Genomic DNA, 24,806 nt, shown 5'->3' on the forward strand with positions numbered 1-24,806 from the left:
GAGGAAACACATCAGATTGTTCCACAATTTGCAAGTGCGATGTTGAAACAATCAGGTATTTCGAACAGTAGAAGATTACCAGGCATCCAGATGATGAGGATGGAATTTAATTCTACGGCGTGAGGTGCTGTGTGTGTTACAGGTGAAGAAATGAAAAGCGTTGAATCTTAAAATAACCTTCATATTACGTCGAGGGCTAAAATAATAGCTTCCCTTCGACCATGTTTTCCAGTACACGGTAATCATAGCTCATCTACTATTTTTGAAAATCACGTCTTTTATACTAGACAATATTAATACTTGACCAGCAATAAAAGCCGTTATCGCATGTATATATTAATTTACTTAATATATTAATTGAGTGACAGCTATATCTTATCGCGGCCGATAAGTAAATATTGTGTGAATGGAATCGGTTACATTTTTAGTTTCCGAAAGCACTTTGTAAACTCCGTACGTGCGGTGTTGAGTTTCATGAGTTTTCCCCATTTTCCTGTGCGTGTTATTGTCTGGGTTGTTTTCTGCGAGTATTCCCATAGTCATCAAACCCATCAGTAGGTTCTCGACCACGGAGTAGGGAGCGCGTGTTTTTGTCCGCGGCTAGATTCGCGCCGCGAAGTTCAGTTCGTCGATTTTAATTAGTGTTCAGAATAGTGTGTAAAGGTTTTATTTTTTGGCCATTTGGATTATCCTCGCTGTATTTGGTGAGTAAGATTGTTTTTATAAATTTAAATTCAAAAAGTCCTGAAAGTTCATTTATTGGCTTAAAAAAATTATAACTATTATCCATTTTAATATATCGAGATTTTATATTTAATTTTTCTTTTTTTTAATTTATCTATGAATTTGTTAGAGTACCGTCGAACACGGAGTCCATATTTTTTAATGATATCCGTTTGCCTATTTAAGTATCCATTTATCTGTTTAGCTCTAAAGCTTAAACATTGTTAGAAAAATTTGCGTGAGTCGACTTATACCGTATTCGATCGATTAGGCTGGAAAATTTTAGGACAAAAGTAAACACTTTCTATGAAGTTATAAAATTAATTACAAAATTAAGATTACAACGAGTCAAGAAGTTTGTTATTTTTGTTAGTATATTTTGTTTGCCGGAGATCGCTACAGAGTGATAAGGCTGCCTTTATTTAATTTCACTCGTATTTCTCTCCCTAGGGTTCTATATTTAAATAAAACGAGAAGCTGCTTCTGGTGTCTTCTTGAAACAAACTGTATAGGGAGAGAAAGAGAAAAGTTAACCAAAATATTTTTAAGTCTTACCCCTTTTTTACGGTAAGACGTTTTGATAATCTACGGAACTCAATCAAGCACGCAATTGTCTAGTTTTTCTTTTTTTTGTGTTGTTTTGTTTTCTTATAACTTAATGTTTGGAAAGATAATTTTGGCATAGTAAATATAACGTAAGTATTATTATAAGTATAACTAATATAATCTATTCTTAAGTTTCACTACCTTTTTATGTTTCTAGCTTCTCACTGTGTATAAGGAACTAGCGGTTCCACGCGACTTTACTAACTAAAATTAAAAAACTAATCCTAATTTCTTATTATCTACTTATGTTGTTTTCTTAACTAAGTAATATATGCCCTCATTGTTTCTATAATATCTAATTTATATTATTTATGTTATTACACGTAAGGACCGTGGCGGTAAAAACCTCCTACATATTTTTTCCATTTGTACCTGTCCCTTGCTAGAGTACCTACTTCATGTCTTACCCGCAACTTTCGTGATGTCGTCCTTCCATCTTTTCGATAGCCTTTTCATCTGGCACTGTCCACTGCCTGACATAGGTCTTTTGTAGGGAGTTCCAAATTCCACGGTTCTGTGCCGCTTGGATCCAGTGGCTACCGACTCGCTTGACGGTCTGTCCACCTCGTTGGGGGTCGACTACTAAAGCTGCGCTTACCATTTCGAGGCTGCTATTCCAGCACCTTGGGACCCCAACGTCCATCCTTTCTTCGAACTATGTGCCCGGCGCATTGCCACTTCAGCTTCGCGACTCGTTGAGCTATGTCGTTAACTCTGATTCCTGAACATTTCTGATTCGATCGCGTAGACATACTCCGAGCATAGCTCTCTCCATCGCCGGCTGAGTGACTCTGAGCCTTCTTATGAGGCCCATAGTTAAAGACCTTGTTTCAGAACCATAGATCATCACTTGCAACACGCACTGTTCGAAGACTTTCGTCTTTAGGCACTGAGGCATTTTTGACGAATAGATGTCACGAAGTTTCCCGACCGCTGCCCATCCGAGTTAGATTCGGCTGCACATTAGAGTTCAATAGCCTACCGGGTCTTAATTTTCAATCTAAATGATGCTATTTGGTAACTATTTTTGTCCAAATACCATCTTGATATCTTTGAATGTGACCCTAATGTACTAATACTAAAACAATTTCATTACCCGCAGGCAGTCAAAATTTAGATGCTGCGCGAGTGCGGTGTGCCAAAGAACGTCTGCCATTGTCGGCATCTTAGCAACTTAGAGTGTGCACTTGAACGATTCGGTAACAAAAGTACCAGTAGATACGTAGTACAGCTATTTTGTTCTTGCTAAGCAAGTCAAAAGCGAGAATTTCATTACTCCGCTATTCAGTGCAACTCTGCCTAGAGGCATCGAATAAGTCTTAAAAGCTTTGAAAATGTACAGAGCCTGACGATCGGTATTACATTTTTTTTTCATTTAGTACTCGTACCAGTTAGCCCTTAAGTGCAATGGTAAGTGATGATGTAGTCTAAGATGTAGCGGGCTAACCTTTTAGAGGTACACGACAGTTGTATTAAACCTTAATTTTTATATGGCATCGTACCGGAACGCTTTTTGCCCGTCGCTCAGATACGTTATTAGATAAACATTCCCACACATCAATGGATAATTCGATTACGCAAACGTCAGTCAATATATCAGCATCCAACCAAAGTGGAAACTCAAAAGAGGCCGATATATTTGCGTTAAAAATAGAGACTTCGTTGGAAATTAGAAGAAATTCTTCCAATGACATTAAAATTACTTACCCTTGAATGGTTTTAATGAGTGTTCCGAACAGTATGAAACGCTTCGAGTTAACTTTTACTTTAACTTCGGTGTATTGAAACGAATTTCATTACAAAAAATCCCATAATCTAGTAATTTTTGGCCTTCTATCTTAGCTTTTTAGTGAATTAAGCACTATTTCCAAAATCAGATTATACCGGACAGAATCTGACAGGAAAACGATGTACATACTCATCCCTACTTCCCTATCCCTATCCCTACTAATATTATAAATGTCAATGTGAGTTTGTTTGTTACGCTTTCACGCAAAAACTACTTAACCGATCCTCATGAAACTTTGTACACATATACTTGGAAGTATTAGAAGTAATATAGGATACTTTTTATCCCGACATTATGAGATAGAGGACAGAACTCCTCAGCGGTCAGCAGCAAACCCCTCATTTAAGGCTGAGCGTTACTGAATACAAATTTGCTGCCACATTTATGAGGACTTTAAAAAATGTTAAAAATGTTCTTCGTTAACCTTTAGAATATGAATCAACTAACAATGCAATTTCGATCTTCCTTTAACGATTACTATTCTTTGTAAGTGAAGCGGTTTAAATGTCAGATTTAATTTGACGGCCGATTGGCGCAGTGGGCAGCGACCCTGCTTTCTGAGCCAAGGCCGTGGGTTCGATTCCCACAACTGGACAATGTTTGTGTGATGAACATGAATGTTTTTCAGTGTCTGGGTGTTTATCTATATATTATAAGTATTTATGTATGTTATTCATATAATTATTCATCAGTCATCTTAGTACCCATAACACAAGCTACGCTTACTTTGGGGCTAGATGGCGATGTGTGTATTGTCGTAGTATATTATTAAAAAAAAAAAAAAGATTCTACAGAAAGAAAGCTGACAAGATATTAAGCAGGTTAGTTTGTCAGGGCAAATATTCAAAATGGTTAAATCTATTTAGCCTGTAGTTTTACGCATAGAAACTTAATTGATAGAAAGAGCGTGCGAACGCTTATCTACAATCTAATAAGCTTACTAACTTTAACCGACAAAGTTAATACGTGTAGTTTCTCTGACTTTTACTTGGAAAAAACTCAATAATGATAAAGGATCGAGGTTACTACGAGAAATAACTTTTTTGCCAGTAATAATTCTTGTTTTCGTGTACGCTTGCAAATTGTCTTTATTGACATGACTTCAAGAAGCTATACGTTGGATGGTGGTAGCACTTACTTAATCGGATCACTATTTTATCATCATCAGCCCATCACCAATCACGTAAATAGGGGTTTTAACCAGAGTAGACATAAAGCAGGAAGATCAATCTCCTTCTAAACAAGTTGTAAGAAATTTTTAGGGTAGCCAGTGCATTTGTGCATATATGAAGTGAACGCCACTGCCCATCACCAGCCCACTGCAGGACACGGGCCCCCTATCAGAATGGCAAGGGTTTTGTGCGTAATCCACCACGCTGGCCAAGTGCGAATTGATGGGCTTACATGTCTTTGAGAACATTATGGAGAACTCTGAAGCATGCATTTCCTCAAAATGTGTTCCTTCAACGTTTGCACCGCTTGTTAAAATGCAAGTTTATGTTCATCAGTATCCCTGGAATATCTGAAATAGAGTTTATAAATTAAGTCGCAATCGATTCAAACCCCCGAGGAAAATTCGTTCATTTCAGAAATATTGCGTCAAAGAAAGTTATAAAGTACGTGTCGATACTTGAAAATATTTGTTCAGTTAGCAAATAAAAACAATATTTAGGTTCTTTTATTATTATGATTACATTACGTGTATAGTAAGATATTCTTTAGAGAGGTTCTTATTCTTTAGAGAGAGATCTTTGATGAGAAACAGATTGTACTGTACGCACATTATTAATTAGGTATGCTGGTTTGCAATTATTCACAATCGACTTAATAAATTTGAATTCAGTTAGTGTACTATAAAAAATTGCCTAAAGGTTCCTTCAGACCCAGATTTTGACCTTCGATTTTGTGTTATGGCTTTTGAAACTCTTCCTGCAGGGCTGGAGACAAAATTTTTGTCCACCGATTATATCCCCTGACAAGACATATAATTAACATGTCCACCGGCCAAAACACGGGAACAGGGAATAGGTTAAGTTTTGAATATTATTTCCACTGGTGCGCCAGTGCTCGGAGAGTTGATAAAGCTATAGGAGAAGACAAATTTTTATCCTTTCCCCGGGTAGAAAGTTATCTCCTGCCCATGGTTACCTTGCTGATAGAAGGTATCCGTTTTTTGCACATAATGAAATGAAATGAAAAATGAAATGAAATGATAAACAAAAACAACACTAAATAAAACACAGGTACAATGGGCGGCCTTATCGCTAAAGAGTGATCTCACATACAATTTTAATGACCATTAAATGTAATAATTTCGAAAAACATAGATTCTTTTTCTGGTGCTCTGGTTTTGTAATCTACAAACTATTAGAATTTCAATACTTGAGATATTTTATATGGATTATTTAATACGTGTGGTCTACGTACTTCTTGTACCTACTGGAATGCTTTATAACATGAGTAACTTCAAATCTAGAGTAAATAGGCTTTCTAGCAACCTATTTTAAAAACCATATACCTATTTGGTGTATCATCACCGATATATAAAAAAAAGATTTAATAATTAATTAATGTCCTACGTAAGTATGGATAATTTGTTCACAAGGTGGTTTGCAATTTGATTGTATTTATCGTAAGATACTTGAAATACTAGATGTGAGACGTGACAGAGTTCGTCCGGGGAAATACTACCAGTGGCGTGCATAGAGGGTATGCACAGGGTATGCAGATGATAAAAAATGAAGAAAATCTCCAGTGCGAGTTAAAAATAAACTTAAGGATAGGAATTTTTAGTGTTATAAGAAGCCTAGCCTTAAATATTTATAAGTCGCAGTCGATTTTGTTTATTTTATTTATTTATTTCATTAGATATACCTACCAACGATACACTGTATTATCATTAATCATTTTACATTATAGTTTATTGTCCGAGTACAGTTATCACTTACAGGTATACACAACATTCAAGTAAGTCCGGTTAAAAATAATTAAATGAAGTCAAAAGCAAAAATAATAAGAATAAAAGAATTAATATTAAACAAATGAAATTAATGATTCAAATTAAAAACAAAACATATTTGAAAAACATTACTCTAAGTTTAATTTCACTTTAAAGCTAATCCAAGTGTCATGAAAAATGACAATGTCCCTTTTTTAAGTTGTTAAAAAGATTGTTCATTTTATATCATCTGCATACCGAGTGCATACCCTCTATGCACGCCACCGAATACTACATCCACGCTATTGCCTGAAGGGCGTAGGTGCAGGTGTAATTACAGCCACATGAGGCTTAACAACTACTCCTCAGGTTGTTGGACACAGAAAGACACGTAGCAGGAAGTGCTCCTGCGAAATGTCGCTCTGTTTATGGTCGTTGGTTTCCCACTTACCATGGTGAGCCATCTGCGTGGTCCGTCAATTTAGACAATAAAAAAAAATCTACCACGCTGGTCAAGTGAGTGAGGATTGGTAGACTTGGCACGACTTTGAGAACATTATGAAGTAATTCTCCTTTCGATGTTTTCCCAGTATCCGTTAAACTAAATGGTTTTTAATTGCTTATAACGCACACAAATCCGCAAAGAGGTGCGTGCACCGATGGTCAGAAACGGTCCATGCTATTTAGCAAGTGATAATTAATTTTGCCGGATGGTTAAGACGGTGATGATACATTGATAGCCTCAGTTAAGGATTTCCTTAATTGAGGATATCAATATACTTAACCTTAATTTTGCCGGATGGTTAACCGTTAGTCTTAACCATCCCGCAAAATTAATTATGACTTAACCTGTGTTACATTTGCATCATTCAATTGGGAAAAATTACTCTCATCTGAATTTCAGAACTAATATATTTTGTTTTATTGGAAAGTACTTAGTTTAATTAAGCATTAGTCACACAACAAGTAGTAGATATTAGCTCATTTTGGAAAACCACCCCTAAGTAGGTGAAATAAGAGTCGGAAGATAATAAGAAATTGTTTGTTTTTTAAGGATAGAGGCTGCTTTCGGTAGGTTCCTTTTCCACAGGCAACCGCTGACCGTGATAAATTTAATTAGTTTCATAAAGCTGACGGTAGGATATTAAAAAGTTTTTTTTGCGAATAAATTGATGCCTAAAGTTAATACTCGTTATGAAATGCTCGCAAGCTTTTAAGTTGATTTGAAAACATGTTTTTCCCCTGCTTAAGTTTTTACTGCGTAGGTGACCCACTTTCTGACTCCGGACTAACGAAGGGATAACGGAAATCTGATGTTTGATCGGAAATATGATGTATTTCCTTTTATTTGATGGCTAGTAAGCATTAGACTACAGTCACACCTGATCATCTCGTCTCTCATCTTAACGGCCCATTATCGGCCCACTGTAGCCCACGGGTCTCCCATAGTGAGAAGACTTTAGGCCGTAGTTCACAACGCTAGCCCAGTGCGGATTGGTGGGTAATATACATTTGATAGTATACGATTTATTATCGTGGTTTTTAATACATCGCGAAAATCGCAAACATATCCGAAGGCAACTTAGCCTTTGCGTTTTCTTATTTAATAATGAAGTCCAAATATTTTGCGTATTTTTTTATCCGCAAAATCTTTTTAAGGGCCTTAAATAGTAGTGTGCTAACATACAGTTATATTAAACCCATATCCTGAGAGGTTTCCAAGTGAAATAGTACTAAGCGCCACGTTTTTGTCGGTCGGGTGGGAACAAGACAAAGCCGAAGCTTCCTACCATACGAATTATGGTATTAAGGGGTGAAAAAGACGTTGCTTGCCTGGCTCTCGACGTAACTGATGGAATGCTGTTGTTTTCCTCTGTAGGAAAAGCAGTCTCCAACCAGCTCAAAGCTTTTTTATAAGTTATAACTCATGGCGTTGTATGCCGTGCCGTTGGAACTTATAAAATCTAAATTGACGCAAAGTGATTTAGATTTAATTTCTTTCTACCCATAAGCCAGCAGGGAATTAACTTATGGCTTATGGGTACAAAGAAATTAAATCGAAATCACTTGACGTCAATTTAGATTTTATAAGGTCCAACGGCACGGCATACAACGCCATGAGTTATAATTTATAAAAATACTTGGAGTCACTCAGTAGGCGATGGAAAAAAGCTTTACCACGTGATCACATCAGAAATGAGGCGATAAATTAGAGTTACCAATATTGCTTGAAGAGTTCCGAAGTTAAAGCATTAATGGACAGTGCATGTAGATCAAAACCCGGCGAACCGCGATTTAAGGGTTTTTTATTACACTACAAGTTAGCCCTTGACTGCAATTGTGGCACACGTTGCCGTGCATAGCAGCCAGGCACACATGGTTAGGAGGCACTGTTAGGTTCTAAGGAGATCTCGGAGCTTCCCAAAATGCCGAGGGTGGGCAAGGAGGGTTAAGGGTTAAGTGGGTAAGAATCCCACATAAACAAAGCTTTTCCATTAGGAAGCTGGATATCTCACCAGGAGTTTTACCCTCCGTAATAAAAAAAAAGAAAAGGGTACCAACCAGTGACAGATGATACAAAGAATATCTCCAGTACGAGTTATCAAAACTCGTCAAGCTTTTTATAACACAGAAGTCTTTTATACGTTGTTTAGGAGGTTTTTCTCATCTTATATCATCTGTCCGCTTAGTGCATACCCTTACACACGCCACTGGCACCAAGGTGCTGGAATGACGATCCTGTGTTGGCAGATCCCGCATTAGATGCAAGGATAACTTATTTTCCTTATACGCACGCAGTACGCAAAATTGCAAGCAAATGTGGACGCACCGTTAGACGCTTTTATTTGCCCTTGCCTTTACGATTGTTCTTAATCGTCACCTAAAAACCTTAGTAAAACCAAGAATGGGTTCCTTTACATTAAAGCTATAATTAGGCCTGTCAAAAAAAAAAACTTTTTTCTAAAGGATGACGATTTCCCTCTGAGGGCGTACAATGAATCGTTTCTCGCTTCTAAAACTTCTTCATTTTCCCAAAAGAGGAGACGAGTACGTAATTTCCTGACTAAAACAGCCCAAGTCGGAAACAGATTGATGAATTATGGGCTCTTTACAACCAATTTTACATAATTTAAACTGAGAGCAGAGCCATCAATCTTCGTCTAAATCTAGCGTATGACCGGACTTAATATAAAGTAACCCTGCTGAGGGACTGCTGCGATGTTATAATACTACCGTTCGCCTAAAGTAAGAACTCGCGTTGTATAAAAGGAAATAAAATAATTTAGGTCTATCATAATTTACAACCAAATCCCAAAGTATATTTCAGAAGAAAGGAAAGAAACGGTATTTAAGCAAAATCTGAACCATTGACTTATTCAAAATTGTTTTTATGACCTTTTTAAACATGATGCTAAGACCTCGATTACATGATATCTTAATTATTAATTATTAATAATAGTGTGACATTAAATCCTAATTCTATAATTATTGTAAATCGAAATTATTCTTATGTTTTGAGTTGACAAATTCTAATATTTTGATTTTTTTTTCTTAGTTCTAAGTTAATATATTTTAATATTTTAATCAATGGCAATAACAAAATTAAATTTGGATATAATAATTTAAATTAAGTAAAGTTATAAAAATAATTTCAGTTGTGGGATTCGAACCCACGGCCTTTTACTCGGAAAAACAGGCTCACTGCCCACTGCGCCAATTGGCCGTTATGGCTAGCCTTCTATAAAATCATGCTTGAAGTACCTATTGAAGTTATGTGAGCTCCCTTCTAATACGTATTTTTAATATGTATTTAATTTTGTTTTTGGTTGAAGGATATCCATATATCTGTTTTTTTCTTTAATTGAAAAACCAACAGTTTTATTACTACATACTATTCTAAGAAGTTCGTTAGAACGTATACCTAAAAAAAAGTTTACCTAACAACAGTTTATATAATAGGTTGCGACGTACCCTAATCATATTAGAATAAAAATGGATCTAAATTTCGGTGTCATTATAAACAGAATTGTATTATTATAAATGCGAAAGTAAAGAGGTACAAAAGGTACCAGTAGCGTGCTCTTCATACATGCACAAAAGCTCTGCATACCCTAATTTTTTTGTATAACTTATTAATGCGAAGAATTGTTTCATTTTACGGCATCTACCTTCTTTATGCATACTCTGGTCAAAAACTCTGTGCACGCGACTGGGTACTTCAGTACTCATGTGTGGTAGACCAGTGCCCTGCAGTTATCTGGTAAAGCGGTAATGGGTTGATATGATGACGATGAATGGCTTAAACAATATATAAGGTCCATATACAATTTTGTCCAAGTAAACTGTATGCTATTCCTTTGTTAAGAATATTAATTAAGTAATTTTGAATACCAATAAATAATTCAAAAATTCTAAATTCTAAATTAATTTATTTCCAGTAGGCCTAATTTATAAGCACTTTTGAAACGTCAAGTCAGTCTGTTTATAGTGACTTTACCACCGGTTCGAAAGGCAGATTCCACTGAGAAGAGCCGGCAAATAACTCAGCAGATTGCTCTTTTCCAACATCATTTTATAGTTTAACAATCTTTAAAATTTGTCTGTTTTGTGAGAGATGACAGCGGAGTGTCGTTAAGGAATTCATCAATCGGGTAGTAACCACGATTTGTTAAATGTGTATTAATATATTGTTTAAACTTAGGTAAAGGTAGATCTAATATTACCTTCGGTATCATGTTATAAAAACGTATACCCATCCCCACAAAGGATTTCTGTACTTTTCTCAGACGATATGCAGATATCACTAATTTATGTCCTTTTCTAGTAAGTCGACAGTTTATATCGAATTTTTGTTTATAATTACTAATAAAAGTAGATAGAGTGTAGATAAAATAAAAACAAAATTCGTGACGTGTCTAATAAGCACTTTTGAAACGCCAAATCGGTTTGTAGAGATGTGGTAGTGATTGTTTGGTTCACCGGTTCCGAAATAGATTATACCGCGAAACTCTGCAGTTGCTATAAATAAAAAATAACATTTTTACAATTAGCAGCATCTATCATTATTGTATCTCGGGCACGGATGAAAGCGGATTAGATTAATTCCATGTATCATTGTCATCAATAATTGTACGCTCGACCGGCGTTCAGTAACAGAAGCCCCAGATCTAAATGTTATAAATGAATATATTACGACAATACACACACCGCCATCTAGCCCCAAAGTAAGCGTAGCTTGTGTTATGGCAATTAAGATAAGTGATGGATATTTTTATGAATAATGTACATAAATACTTATTATTATATATATAAACACCCTGACAACATTCGTGTTCATCACACAAAACATTTTCCAGCTGTGGGAATCAAACCCACAGCCTTGGACTCAGAAAACCGTCTAAATGTTATTGGGCATTGGAAATTATTGCAACACGTTACTTAATTTAGTGACCGGTAGTTATAAAAACTGTTAGCTTGTCTTTTGTAACCGAAGTTTTCTTTTACGAGTATGCTATTTGGTAGTCATTCAATAAGAAATTCTTTCGATTCTGCTACCCTTAAGATAAACTTCAGTAACAGAAATTTCAAGTATTTATCATCGGTGCTTCTTCATAGACATTTTTTGCGGTTTAATATTGAGCAAGGGAGCAATTTCTGTATATGTTTTAAAATTTGTTTAGTTGTGCCCACCAGTGTATTGTTAAAACAATATAATAACCGTATTCATAAAAACTACAAAAGCTTATCAAAATAAACGAAACGTCCCTTCTCATTAATTTTGATTATGTTTAAAGTCACCCAATGCACCTGAGTGTAGTTGCATGAATTTTATAGATAACTCAAAAACTTTTCTAATTAGAAAGTTAAAACCCTAGAGACAGAAAGGTCTATAGTATATTAATTTGAATGTTTTCCCTAGCTGCTTAACAAAGAGATTAAAAGCCCAATAGAAGTAGTAGAATAAATCAAAATAACTGTAACAAGTTTTAATTAAAAAATTACGTTGTGACAACCAAAGTATCAACTGTGTTTACATTTAATGACCAATGGAGTCAAGGATGGTTATAGAAAAAAGATTAAGGGCAGTTAGTGGAATTAAGTTAGAATTTCAAGTTCTCTTTAAGCTTTCTTTCTCAGAATTTAGAACATACAAAACCCCCATTCAGTCATTATTGCATGCAGAGCCCAAAAACAGTGAAATGCCCCGCGCACGACTCACATCACACCCGCGGAATGTTGCTAGTTCACGAACTTTTCCCATTTCCCTCGTTTTATAGTATACGTTTAGAACATAAGAGGTAAGTAAGTGAGTAACAGACTGTTCGAGGAACACTTCTAAAGTGGAGTGTATATGGAGAGTAACATATGCTTTTTATCCCAGGAAAACAATCAGTTTTCACGGGATTAGTATAAAAACCGTAATAAACTCGTACTAAGATCGTGGACCAAGAACGCAAGCAACTGAATAAATAAATACCTCAGCAATTAGAATAATTATTAGAATCGTTTATCCTTTAAAACTACATGTATAATCATGTTTATCTTGTTTAGGCGTAACAAGAGAACTGAAGGTATACTAAAAAAAAGGTACTGTTTTCGGGCATTGCTCGAATATTTAGACAGGCTTTAAAGCGTGCTTCAGCTCCTCAAAGTTTACACAGTACTCAACACGTTCCACTCCACGTGAGAGTACGGAGGCATAGCTACTATGTTCCAATGTAAAGTTTTCGAGGCTCACTGTTCAATAAGTTAAATCTGGCTCAAATAAACATCATAATTTCTGAGAATGATTCGATTAAAACTCAAAACTAACTATTATGTATTATTTTATTTGTGTAATCTAGTTTAAGTATTAGTATGTAGTTATTAGTATGTATTTTTTTTTTAATATGCACAACCTGCAGTATGTTATCCTTTTGTTTTCCTTATCCTAAGGTTGCCTGGAAGAGATCGCTACAAAGCGATAAGGTCGCCTTTTGTATACTTCTTCTGTCTGTGTTTTCTTTTATTCTTCTTCTGTATTTTTATTTGTGTGTATTTTTATTTGTGTGCAATATAATCCCACGCCAACCGAGAACTAATTATGGGAAACGAAACATTACTTTTGAAGGTGCTCAATTATATAATAAACTACCTAAAAATCTTAAAGACTACAAAAATATACAGACCTTAAAAAAATTACTAAAATACCATTTTCAAAATAAAACTTAAACTTTACATTTTAAAAATAAAAATTATTTCCTATCTAAGAAATAAAGAAATTAATTACAATTTACAATTTATTTATTGTGCGCTCGAAGATGCAATTTTATATAATTACCCTCTTTTTGTAAGTTAGCATGTAAGTACCATTTAAGTGGAAATTCCTTTATGGAACAATACCAATCCAAATCTTAAACCAGAAATAAAGAGTGTAAATAATAATAATAAAACTACCTTCAATATTTGAGAGTAGTAGAAGAGCTTTTTGTGACAGAGCTCGTCCGGGGAAGTAGGTACTAGCGCCATGCTTATTTCTGCCGCTAACCCTGCTTTGTTGCAATGCTGTTCTGGTCTGAAGCGCGTGGTTGGTGTAATTACAGGCACATGAGGTTTAAAACCTCCGCCTCAAATTGTTGGACACGGGGCGGTATGTTGCAGAACCTGCTCATTGCATGCCCAGTAAAGTTTTGCTCCGTTTTTAGGCATCCTCTGTTCCACTAAACATCAGACGGACTATCTCCTTGTTCCGTCAATTATTACTTTTAAAAAAAAAGATGGAGTAAGTTTTTGAGATTGGCAATATATGGTTACAATAATAATAATAAATAAATTTATTAACCAAAATTCACTCATAGACTTTAAACTATTATGGTGTAATCATAAATTCTTACGATTTTTACCGTACACCACCGTGCCGCCGACAAAAGGTAACATCTTAGGAAATCAATAAACACCCACCTACTCACTACATCAATCTATAATTTATTTTTTTTATTCCGTATAAATAAAATTCCCTCCCGGTTACTAAATGACTAGTGATTTCAAAACTTAAAACTTTACAAATTATTTGATATGTGATAGAATCAGGCATGGCTTTGCGGAAGTCCTTTATCTGCAAATCAATAACCTTATTTACCTTCTAAAAATGCGCAACAATCTGACTAAATAGAATACATTTAATTTATTATTCAATGTACAGAATTTGGCCTGTTACAGATTTATTATAAATATAGATATAGAGAAGGAGTGCAGAAAACTAATTGTGCATAAAAGTATATAAACTCACTAAAAAAAATTACACACACGGCATGGCTGAAAATACATGGGTATTTTACCATTTTCGGGAATAAAATTTGTTTGAAAATCAAAGGCAAATTATATTGGTGTCAGTGTCAAATAAAGATATAGAAGTACAGTTTTTGACTATTATTAGAACCTTAATAATGTTCAAACTTAGAATTTCAATTAATTATTGTCCAATTTCGACCACTGGGCGACCACTAGTTAATATTAATTTATCTGTACTTGATTGATTAACTTTCAGTCTTAATACAATAATGCATATAAATATTTTCGGAACCGACAGGATTTGAACCTGCAACTCTCTTGCAATCGCGGCCTGAGCGCTTTCTCCAATTAAGCTACGGCTCTCCTACCGTCGATGCCGAAATTAGTATTTGCCTTTCACATCAGTCTTAAAGCGACTGTATGAGAATTAATGTTTAATCTACGTACTGTTTAATTAGAAATTCATTGCAACATAACGTCATTTGCTATTCTATTATAACACAGCTGTCGTGGAAGCTTGTAGCAAGACGTTCTAGGTTCTCGTACATTTCATACACCCTGTCACAGCGCAATTTACATAGATTAAGTTTGAAGCTATTACGACACTCGTGTTTATTAAATTACTTCAATGCTACGCTCACTGCATCGTGCATGGCTGAAAGTTTAGGTAAAACCTAGTTACAACTTTACCAGTCGGAAAGATGTATCAATAAATATATTAAATTAATACAATAATAAAAGTTTCAACTCCACGTAAATCTATGTATAAGTAGACAGTTAAGTGTGTCTTTTCAATTGAGTAGATAGTAGGGGATATGTTTACCCATGAAAAATATCCCTAATTCTCCATTTATTAAAAATATTTTTTATGGATCCTTTTATAGAATTAAGAAATGTTTATAATATTTCATACAACGTATATATATCAGTTTTCATATAAACATAAACTTTAAAAAAAAATAGATAGACCCTAATAATTGTGGGCAATTCCAGTGGCATGCTTGGAATGCTTGGAACTTGTGCAGAAGAGGCTCGAGTGCCGCAACTCTGTTATAAAGGCCGTTAAGATCTTTGAGTAACGTCGTCTTAAAAGACCTCGACACGAAACGCCTTAACAAAAAGACCCAGCTGAAGTTTTCCTTTATCTACAAATACAATACAGCTGGCCAGTTACACTGTGCGCCATGCAACCAGATTGTCAACCAAATTTGGCTTTGCCAGTCATATTTACTCACTAGTCCGGCGTTAGGCTGGTCCGCCATTGATGGACACGCCAGTGAGGCTCATGTATCAAATTTTTCTATTTTAGATTAGTGATAAGAGGCTTTGGTATTCCCGTGGCCAGCACGCTATTTCTCTAAAAGTGTTTCATTTGGATCTGGAAAATGTAAGCGAACAATCGTTTTTCTCTGTGGTGGTTTAGTAATTTTGTATTATGAATCACATATTTTACTTCAATTCGTTCTCCTTGCAGTACTATAATTAAAAACTGTGCTTGCGATAAGGTAAATAAATCACGATGGTAACAATAGCAGAGCTTGGTCGTGTCGTACTGCCCGGTATGGTGAGTTACGATAAACCTAGGAACAAAAGCATTGGATTACTACATCACTCATCTGTCCCGATATCTTTGATGCTGATATAGATAACAAATTGACTCCCACTATAACGAAAAATTGATAGTTGAATAAACCGTTATTAGGTATTTTGAGGACATTGGCGTTGTGATTTATTTAGAGAATTGCGCGTTGGAAATGGCAATGTACTTAAATAATAAAGCCCATGATAATCCTAAAAACGAGGTACAGAATTTTTTTTATCATCATCATCACTATCGATGCCCCCGTTTAATCTATCCAATCTAATCGATAAACTCTGAGCAATATGCAAGTTTATTTTACCACACTAGTGATAAAAAATTGAAACCTTCATTTAGAAATTACAACCAGTTGATCCAGTTAAGTTCCAATTAGGCTTTATATGCTGCATAAAAAGCCGCACTGCGTCCCTCACACTCGATATAGGATGATTCTTAAACACTATTAATTAATTTATCTTAATTTATAGGTATATTTTATTAATTTTTTTATCAATGAATAAAAGACATGAGACAAAAAAAAACAGTCACCGTGTACAATCTTTATAAGACAATAAATAAATTATTAAATTATACCAAAAGTTGACAAACTCAATTGTCCTTCAGCCTACCATTTCGAACGTGGGAGACGTCTAGGCCTTTTATTGCTATGAAGATGGCGAGTTAAAACTTCGTTAACAGCTAGTTTTCTCTGATTCTATTCATCATAACATAAAATGGTTTTATCTTATAATAACAAGTACTACGATCCACATAAATATTATAAATACGAGAGTCACGCAACAATAGAGCGACGGAATGACGATAATTTTTTGCATAGAGATAGATGATTGGTCAGACAGTGATAAAGGACTATATATACATTATACTGGCAAATGCACGTTTCCTTTGGGGTAGTTAGATCTACACCATATAACTATACCATATTAAGTCTAAAGCCAAATCATTGAGGTCTTGTTATTTCATCATCATCATCATCATCTCAACCAATTGACGTCCACTGCTGGACATAGGTCTTTTGTAGGGAGTTCCACAATGCACGGTCCTGGGCCGCTTGCCTCCAACGGCTCCCAGCTACTCGCCTGATGTCATCTGTCCACCTCGTTTGGGGCCGACCTACGCTGCGTTTACCGGTGCGGGGTCGCCATTCCAGCACCTTAAGACCCCAACGTCCATCGGTTCTCCGAGCTATGTGCCCCGCCCATTGCCACTTCAGCTTCGCAACTCGATGAGCTATGTCGGTAACTCTAGTTCTTCTACGGATCTCCTCATTTCTGATCTGATCACGTAGAGACACTCCTAACATAGCTCTCTCCATCGCCCGCTGAGTGACTCTGAGCCTTCTTATGAGGCCCATAGTTAACTTAGTCTTGTTATTTGATATTAGATATTTTTCATTTTTAATGTTAATGTGAATTTTTAGACTTGCCTTATTTCGTGCCTATCCAGCTAACAAAAAAGGGAATATATAATTTTTAAATTGTAATTAATGTATAAAACTTTCAGAAGTGGGATTTGAACCCGCATCTCTTCGGAACTAATGAACTAATTTGATTGAATTTTAGAATGGAGATAGTTCATACCCTGGATTAACACATAGGCTGCTTTTTATGACGTTTAAATGTGCGGTTCCCGCAGGATTCTTGGAAAACCAAAAAACCGCGGAAAAGGCGCAGGCAACAGCTGGTAAGTTATAAATTCGGCCGAAACTGCGGGCAAATATAGTTATTAATGAAGTTATGTACCTATGCTAAATGTTCACATGCTTAGGCATGAAACATTTTCCATTAGTTACGTGAGAGCTTAACGGCCTATCTTCAGCGTGGTGGGTAATGTGGGAAGATCCACGTGTAATCAAAGTTTCTGTTTAACTAGGTAAGCCGGCATTGATATACTAAATACAAGATAAGCGGGCGTGAAAGTTATCGATGAAAACAAGTGAAGGTTACATTTAGTAGTCGCATTTATGGTAAAATCAGTTATGCTTATCTCTGTGTTCGTGTGGTATTAAGGTATACTCCCACTTAAAATATACTTCACCGTCATAGTATTTTAATAATTGTGGCGATATCCAAAATCCACGGTCTATTGCCACTTGCCCTACGAAAAGTTTAACGACGGAGCCATCTGTCTATCAACAGTACATTTTTTGATGCCTGGTTACTATTTTTGTAGTATCTTGGCACCCAAGCATCTTTTTTCAAGCTACGTTCCAATCCATGGCTACTTAAGCTACAGATAAAGTTACCAAAGCAAACTAAATTAACAAAAAAAGTCTCAATGTCTAATTCCATCTGAAATCAGGTCAGTGTGTCTATTACAATTTTAATGTTTGTTGCAGTTCACACCAAGAAACCCAGGTATTTTACTTGTAAAATATTATTACTTCTATTTTGCAAAGAACTATCTTTAGTTTTTTTCATATCAATGTAACTAAGTATGTACGTACACATAATAATACGGTATAAGTGGTCTCATAATACTTGATTGGAATCGTTATGCCTATGATCAAATTTTATCTCACACTGTCGCAAGACCCGCAACTTGTAAGTCAAAAACCGAAGAACTTGTTTTGGCTGCATTAGCCTGCCTCACGAGACACTAGTATCACAGTAGCCACAGGAGTTATTTTAACCGTGGTAAACATCCAAGGCAGCAGAAGAGACAGAAGTTTCAAGAGCTGTTAATTTCAGGAGCAAAAGAAGTAGCCAAAGGCATAGCCTGAAAGTTACAAAAACTCCATTTCGGCTCCAAGGGATGCAGAAAATGAGAAAAATAAATCTCATATAAAGTTCTAAGGTCATCCGCACCAAGAGAACGTGTCCATTACAGCAGACTATCTTGTTACGTCATTTTACTTTTCAGTAAGTTCTGCAATCCGCACACCGCATTACGGATGCTGGACCTCTAGCGGTTCTTGCGAGAGTCTGCGATCAACTTTACAACAATCTCGGAACACATATATTATTTGTTGGCACAGTCATTAATTATGCATATTCTACAGTTAAAATAACAATGAACGAGCTTTGGTATACGTGCCGAGCAATTCAGTAAGATGTCATTTAGAAAAAAACATTTGTGTTTTTCTTTGAGTTGCTGAAGAACTGTTTTGTATGGACATTTTGTTGAGAGTACATTGAAAAGACCTGTTTGGTGTTTAATAGAATGATTTAAGAAATTATATAAATCACACAAACAAACAAAAAAATTCAACAATCAAGGCGCTAGGCCTTAAGGCACGTTATGTGCCTAAAATGTCTTGAATTTCAATCCGGTGAAGTAATGCACGTAAATGATTTTACACTGAAATTATCTTCATTTATGATCATCATTAAGTTCCCAGGTTTTAGTCGTTTGGTTTTAGTCTTCTACTACTATAATATCTCAAGAAAAAAAGGATGGAAGAAGTATTTCTTCAACTTCAAACAGATCCATTGGCTTAGGTTATCGGCATTTATGCCAGATGGGCCCGCATTATTCATGACTCTGATAAAGTGTTTCTACAATTTCAACTACAAAGAAGAGGAGCGAAAGGATTTGACTGAATTGAGCAGCGTTACTACCATCGCTTAAGGCAGTATTCATTTTAATTTACACTTACTACACGGTACTTTGTTAACGTAAAAATGAGGATCACGTAACGTCAACGATATCAAAGTAATACTGCTTTTAAAGGGCAGTGTATCGTGTAGTGTACTGAATTCATAACATAAAATTAAATAAAGATATTAAAAACTCCCACAAAAGTACACACACAGAACAGTACTTTAAAGGCTCAATCACCTAAAACTCTGCGCCCTTTATTCATTTCCAATATAATTAATGCAAATATCATATCGGTATATTAGCGAGAAGCATGTGTAGCTAAATCGTCTGTAACAGACAGACGGGCGGACATAAACGCACCGTAAAGATTCAATTTTAACGGTGCGAAGCCCTAGAAATGACATATTTACTGACCGTTAAATTCTTCTTATCCGTGCTTAAATTATTCTAAGAGATTTACATACATTTATTTAAGTATACGGCGTAAATAAAAGTCTTATTCGACAAACGGAAGGTTAGGGTCGTAAACTCTTAAACTCTATTATAATAACACTCAGCCGAAAAAGGTTTTCCTGGCTACACTCTGAACCAACAAAGGTAAATATAAGGGTTTTCTTTTTGTCACGATTTACAATACATATTTTCTTATCTGTCTTATAATGTGTTTCAATTGTGTTTTCAAACTAAACAGAACAATAAAAAAGGTACACACAAAATTTAATCCAATGAGTTTCAGCTAAATATGAGGATTTGAGTGATAAACACACGTACAGAAGAAGACATATATTATCAGCTGTTGCTTGCGGCTCCCTCTGATTTTGTTTATTGTTTGCCCGGCTTTTAAATTATGCAATGATTCTCCAGGAAATATGCTATTTTTGTGCCGAATTTCATCCAGATCAGTGCAGTGGTGTTGTCAACCAATCCATCAACCAATAGAATATACCAATCCACTGATAGACTAAATGTCTTTCCGAACGAGTTGATTTGGCTATAATCACGTGCACGTAAATGTTTGTGTGTTGCGCGTGTGCGTGTTTGTGTGTGTGTGTGTGTGTGTATATGTGTGCATATGTGTGTATGTGTGCGTGTTTTTGTGTCTGAGTACACGCGTGTGTGTGAGAGAGCTTGTATACATGTATTTGTTTAGGTATTTGGTTATATTTCTGACGCCCGATTGGCGCAGTTTGCAGCGACCCTGCTTTCTGACCGTTGCTTCGATTCCCACAACTGGAAAATGTTTGTGTGATGAGCATGAATTTTTTTCAGTGTCTGGGTGCTTATATGTATATTCTAAGTATTTATGTATATTATTCATAAAAATATTCATCAGTCACCTTAGTCCCATAACACAAGCTACGCTTACTTTGGGGCTAGATGGCGATGTGTGTATTGTCCTAGTATATTTATTTATTTATTATTTATTTATATTATAAATACGTATTACAGGATGGATCATCATATCAAATATGTGACATATGGATACCCATATTTCATATATTCGATAGAATGAACTCTTACGTTTGATAAAAAGTACACAAAAATACACAAAAATATATATATATACTTTTAAAATAAGTACTGATTAAACATGTTATTCCGACAATGGCTATAACCACAATTTTAAAACAAAAACCTTACAACCTGTATTGATTTAACATTAAGATGTTTCACGGATTATTTCAAAATGCTACCGTTTGGTTCGGGCAGACATATTCAATCCTGGAAAAAATGGAAATGGATGCCATTTGAATTTCATAAAAACTCTTATTACCATTTTATTCAAATCCGGTTTATTTATGTCCAAAGATATGAATTGGCTAAGAAAAAATCCCGGCCAAGCCCGCATTAGACTCTGAGGGCAGGGAGAAGAGACGAACGGTGGGATAAATAACAAATAAAATTAAGGCGCAACGGTCAGCGCTGGGAATTTAAGTAGGAGGTCCCGGATTCGATTCCCGACAGGGGTAATTTGGAAATGTATAATTTCAGAATTTTCTCTGGTCTGGTCTGGTGGATCTTTGGCGACGGATAGTTACCACCCCACCGACAAAGACGTGCCGCTAAGCGATTTCGTGTTCCCGTGCGATGTGGCGTATAAACCGATTAGGGTATGCCTGCCATGCTCCCTAACAGGTAAGCCCGCTACCATCATAGACAAAATATTCAACATGGCGGATTTTCAATCCTATTCATTTTTACTACGTTCATTGAACTGCACAGTTAGTTGATACAGTAGTTAGGAACGTCAAGTTTCCACTTATACAGTGACGTCAACGTTATCGTTCTCAGAGTGGTTTGTTGGCGCCAACAGGTGTGATAACGCCTTTTATAACATTTTAGTATACGGTTCTTTCCTATTGTTAAGTGTTTATACAAGGTACTATAACGATGGTTTATCGCATTATTTATGATACTAAGTACTTTTTGTTCCACACGCAAACTTTTCATGAAGAAATGCGCAGTGACAACGTAAAATCGTTTGTGCTTAAACAAACAAACTGGGGCTTCCGTATTCATCTCCATCATCATCGTCATCAGTACCGGCCCACTACAGAGCACGGTTCGCCTCTCTTTGGTTGGGAAAGGCTTGGGCGGTAGTCTACCTACGCTGGCCAAGTGCGAGCGGGTACACTTCACTTCACACGCCTTTGAGAACATTCTGTAGAACTCTCAGGCATGCAGGTTTCCTCACGATGTTTTCCTTCACAGTTTCAAATTCAAATTCAAATTCATTTATTTCAAGTAGGCCTACTTTAAAAGCACTTTTGAAACGTCAAGTATGTATGTTTGAGTATGTATGTTAGTGACTCTACCACCGGTTCGGAAAGCAGATTCTACCGAGAAGAGCCGGCAAGAAACTCAGTAGTTGCTCTTTTCCAACATTTACAATCATTTTTCTATCTTGCGGGAGATGAGAGCGAGGCTGGCAAGCAAGGGATATTTAAATTGATTAAATTAAAATAACACGTGCGGATCATTATGGAAAGAGGAAACAGATTGAGGTACTGGATAATGTTAAACAGTAATAAACACGCATCAACACACACAAATACACACACACAAAAACACACATACACACACACGGCAACTCAAAAAATCGGGGAAAATATCAAAATTAAAATAAAATATCAAAGCACTTTCATCAAAAAATCGGGGCAAATATCTAAAATAAAATATCAAAGCACTTTCATCCCCTTTCCCAAAGGAACTGAGCTTAATGTCGGGATAAAACGTATCCTTTATTACTTCTAGAAGAATATGTGTACAAAGTTTCATGAGGATCGGTTAAGTAGTTTTTGCGTGAAAACTTAACAAACAAACTTATATTGACATTTATAATTTTAGTAGGTATAGGGATAGGGATACCATAGTTAAAGATTCCTGACGTCACTCCCACTACTACACACACACTACACACACTATTTAACTTTGATGATTTCCAATTCACAATGAGCGTACATATTACATTATTATAATAGAATACCAAAGTTAAAGACGCCTGACGTCACTCCCGAAACATGTCACCATTTCATCCATCCAGCATTCATTCTATTGTTTGGGCTAATTGACTACAAACACAAAATAATATACTTTATTTCTGTAACCTACCTTAGTAAGTCAAGTCTGTCTGTTTGTAGTAACACTACTAATTGGCATCGGTTCGGAATACAAATTATACTGAGGGTACGTCGGCAATAGGCCTGGCAATAAAGATGCGTTTTGAGTCGTTCAGGTTGGTGTTTAAGTTTAATTTTGCTCGCACTTTAATGATAAAGTTCTCGTTTACATAGTAAATAATGTTTAACACCCAGAGCCAGCTTATTGCGCTTCTGTTAGTAGGTAGGTATCTCATTAAAATTCAAAAGTCAAAGTCAAAAATATCTTTATTCAAGTAGGCCCATAGGTGTCACTCTTGATGCGTACATAAGAATTACACGGTAGTGAGATGATGGCGATAACCACATTCGTAAACTTAAAACTAAAGCTACGAGGGTTCCTAACGTGCCCTGGTCTAAGAAGTAGCCCACAACAAACTTAGCCGGGTGTTTTTTTTTCACCATCACCATCTCACAATGTCATTTAAAATTATTAGAAGAGCAACCTGGTTAGAGCAATAATACACACCCAAGCTTTTTTATCGCTTTTTTAGTCGTTTATACTATAATAGGTTTATACTATATAGCTTACATTTAATACAAACTTTTTAAGAGAATTCTCCAAGATGTCAATGGAAAGTTTATTGTAGAATTGTATGCAATTTCCTTTAAACGAATTATGAATTTTATGTAACTTAGTATGTTGCACTATAAGTTTATTCTTACTTCTAACGTTTAAATTATTGCAGTCACATTTTTTCTTAAAATTCTGCTAGGACATTCAGTATGTTTTTTTGACACAATGCACTGCATGCAATAACGGCTGAATGAGGGTTCTGTATGTTCCTAGTTCTGTGGGTGTACTTAAGAATTTTGTTTCCCTAATGGGTTTTGAGATTGCTTTGAATATTTATGAAATTATTTTCATATTTTATAACCAATATTCTGATATTAGTTCAACTGTAAGTATTTAACGTAAGCGTAGCTTGTGTTATGGGTACAAAGATGGCTGATGAATATTTTTATGAATAATATAATACTTAGAATATACAAATAAAGACCCAGACACTGAAAAATATTCATGCTCATCACACAAACATTTCCCAGTAGTGGGAATCGAACCCACCGCCTTGGATTCAGAAAGCGGGGTCGCTGCCCACTGCGCCAATCGGCCGTCAAACACTTTGTATAGGACGTGCTCCTTTTGCTCTATAAAGCGTTGCTTGATTTATAGGAGATGGTTTTCCACTAACCACCAGGTAGGCCATTTGCTTGGTCTGTCAACCAATCAATAGCCTTCAACAGCCCACAGCTGGCCTAAAGGCCTCTCCAAACGGACGGACGGGTTGGTGATCGCAGTAGATGGTACTTAGCACAGAGGGCGCTGTTGTCCGTTCTCTGTTATAAAAAAAAAACACATCCCAAAGCCCCAAAGCCCCAAAGTAAGCGTAGCTTGAATACTTGTAAAAATCCAATCGATGAAAAATATATCGGGAATCGAACCCACGGCCCTGGCCTCAGGAAGCAGGGTTGCTGCCCACTGCGCCAATTGGCCGCGTTATATTCCAGTAGTCGCCTCCTGTGACACTCGCGGGAAGAGAAGGGTCGGTGACAACTATATTCTGATCTGCCGTCACCACACGGTTAGACCGCACACGCTAAACAAGGTCAACGATGCAGTCCAGTATAGAAATATTTTTGAATAGATATAAAAATATTTGCTGCATAACTTATCAG

The 24,806-nt window shown here is 36.0% G+C and overlaps 1 protein-coding gene across 1 annotated transcript in view; it reads left to right on the forward strand.

Moving 5' to 3' along the window:
• Nucleotides 1–449: 449 nt before the first annotated feature.
• LOC120633646 (atrial natriuretic peptide receptor 1) overlaps nucleotides 450–24,806 on the forward strand; it is a 238,082-nt gene continuing 213,725 nt past the window's right edge. Inside the window, exon 1 of the mRNA XM_039903933.1 lies at nucleotides 450–704. The gene's annotated coding sequence lies outside the window, so the exon portion shown is untranslated. The remainder of the gene's footprint in view (nucleotides 705–24,806) is intronic.

The sequence above is a fragment of the Pararge aegeria genome, chromosome 22, assembly GCF_905163445.1.
Source record: "Pararge aegeria chromosome 22, ilParAegt1.1, whole genome shotgun sequence".
In the NCBI taxonomy this organism is placed as follows: Eukaryota; Metazoa; Arthropoda; class Insecta; order Lepidoptera; family Nymphalidae; genus Pararge; species Pararge aegeria.